This window comes from Elephas maximus, chromosome 1, assembly GCF_024166365.1.
Source record: "Elephas maximus indicus isolate mEleMax1 chromosome 1, mEleMax1 primary haplotype, whole genome shotgun sequence".
Lineage (NCBI taxonomy): Eukaryota > Metazoa > Chordata > Mammalia > Proboscidea > Elephantidae > Elephas > Elephas maximus.
The window spans coordinates 50,420,401-50,422,794 of record NC_064819.1 but is presented as its reverse complement, the minus strand read 5'-3'; the positions used below and the strand labels follow the sequence as shown (position 1 = coordinate 50,422,794).

Sequence of the window (2,394 nt, the reverse complement as noted above, 5' to 3'; positions counted from 1 at the left end):
AAACACATTCATTGTAAAGCCGCTGAGAGAGTACTGGATACAGAAGAGAGAAGCTGATGATTAAACCATAAGTAAAATCAGTTTTTTCACTGAACTCCAGGTAGGCTAGAACCAGCGCTGAAAGAGAGTAAATAACGACACGTAGGGATTTTCTTCCAAAGCTTAATTTGTGCCCAGGGTCCCTTATAATTTTGGTGTCACTTGTTCTTCCCTGAATTGACCTTTTTTTCATTTATTTCCATTCTCATGGCTACCAGCAAATACAGGTCCACAATATGGATATTACAGCATATCCAAAATGGCGGTGACGCTAGAGCTGCAGCTCCAAACCAAAACCGAACCAAACCCGTTGCCATCAAGTAGATTCCAACTCATAGCGGCCCTACTGGACAAAGTAGGACTGCTGTATAGGGTATCCAAGGAATGTGTGGTGGATTCGACCTGCCAACCTTTTGGTTAGCAGCCGTAGTTCTTAAACATTAAGCCACCAGTGTTTCCAGCAGGAGCTCCAGGTCATGTAAAGAAGGTGTGTGCCCTTTAACAGAAAAATATGTCCAGCATTCCAGCAAACACATGAGAACAGCTGCAGAATGAAGGGGCAGGAAACGCCCTTTTTATGATCCATGATGACTTCAATATACATGTGGTACTCAATATACATATGAGTTCTGGCGGCCTAGCTAAAAAGCCGGGTGATTAGCATTATAGCACAATCAACATATGTACTCCTTTAAATCTCGCTCCAGAGCTCCTCAGTTGTGAAAACCTTGATGGGAGAGAGCACTAAACCTTACGTAATTCCATGAGGTGGGAGCTGTTGATCATGACTCTGGGGGAACCTAATAGCTTGTTGTCGTAGTCATAATTATTGTAGTGGTGATTGCCAAACCAAAAGAGAACATAGGGAAAAGAATAACTTGTGTGAAAATACTTCCTCTGAAACACACAAAAATTGCCAACTTGGAGTTGTATTCCTTTTAGTGTATATACCATCTTCTGAGCTGTCAAGCCCATAACATTTGTGGGTGGCAAGATGACATCATCAGCCTTCAGCAGCTCGTAGTAATTTCCACTCCCAGCCCTGCTCAGGAGGCTGAAATTATTGCAGTAAATGGGATCTAAGCTCACAGATGAAAGCATCACTTTTCTTTTCCATTGAGATCACAATGCTCTTCTCTTTAGCAGGATGACAATTGTGCTGTCACCAGCATTACATCATGCTGTCTTCCTTGAAATGGCACCGTTTAAGCCTGTGAGCACAGCTGTGAAAACAAAACATATTTTACTGTGAGCTTTGCAAATCCTTGAGGCACATACTAATTAGTTTGCCTTCTTAAAGTAATATTGAAAATGTGTGAGAGATTCAGGAGTTTGGGAGGCTTCGAGAGATCAGGCCTGGGTGAGAATAACTCAAAGCCATGTCCAAGGCAGCTGGGCCCATGGTGCTCCTGTCATGCATCTTGCTCCTGCCTGGAATCATGGATTTCACCACAAGCTTGAGTGTAAGTGCTCCTGAACAGCCGAGGGAGGAGCCACCCCTCTGCCATGCAAATTCACCTTTGGTCCAGATCAGGTCCACTTATATAATCAACTGATAGTCAAAAGGGGGTTCAAGTGATTATTTTAGATTCTGCAGACATTGACCAGAGCTGCTATCAAGATCTGAAAAGTCAAGAATATTTTACAGCTAGTGATTCCCAATCTGGAGACGCAGCGATCAACATAACAAACTTACAATGATCATATATTGTCACCTGTCAATGCAAAGCGAAAAAGGTTCCTGGTGTTGGAAATGAGATTCATACCACTGCTTGTTAAACCTGCAGAGTCAAGATGTCACATTGATGGATCGGAGAGAATTAGAAACGACTTTAGACTGAAATGTGAACCAATGGAAGGGTCCATTACTCTACGAATGGTAAAAACTGTCTAACTCACCAAAAATGGCTACTTCTTGGTTACTAGAAATGACTTCATCTATAATTTCTGTACTAAGACCCCCCTGTCACCCCAAGATGCCTGGGATATACACCTATACGTTCCCAGACAGAGTGGGTATGATCAGCACTGTCAGCTAGAGTTCTCTTAGAAACTTCACTTGCTGTCTTAGTCATTGGCCCTGTCATTGTTTCCTGTCTTAAAAATAAGAAAAGGAAGTTGATCGTAATGTCGGAGAAGGTGTGCTTCCTTCAAAGAGTTCTACCAGTAGCAGCTAGATACTGTTGTTCTTAGCTGCCATCAAGTCATCTTAACTCCTGGTGACCCAATGCAAAAGGGAATGAAACACTGCCCAGTGCTGTACCATCCCCTTGATCCATTGCTAATTGGGCCATTGTGATCTATAATGTGATTTTTGGTAATAGCCTGTCTTAGTCTGAAAGCTCTGCTGAAATG

The 2,394-nt window shown here is 42.6% G+C and overlaps 1 pseudogene; it reads left to right on the top strand.

Annotated features, from left to right (window-relative positions):
* Nucleotides 1-1,439: 1,439 nt before the first annotated feature.
* Nucleotides 1,440-2,078, top strand: LOC126059021 (coxsackievirus and adenovirus receptor-like; annotated as a pseudogene).
* The last annotated feature ends 316 nt before the right edge of the window (nucleotides 2,079-2,394 follow it).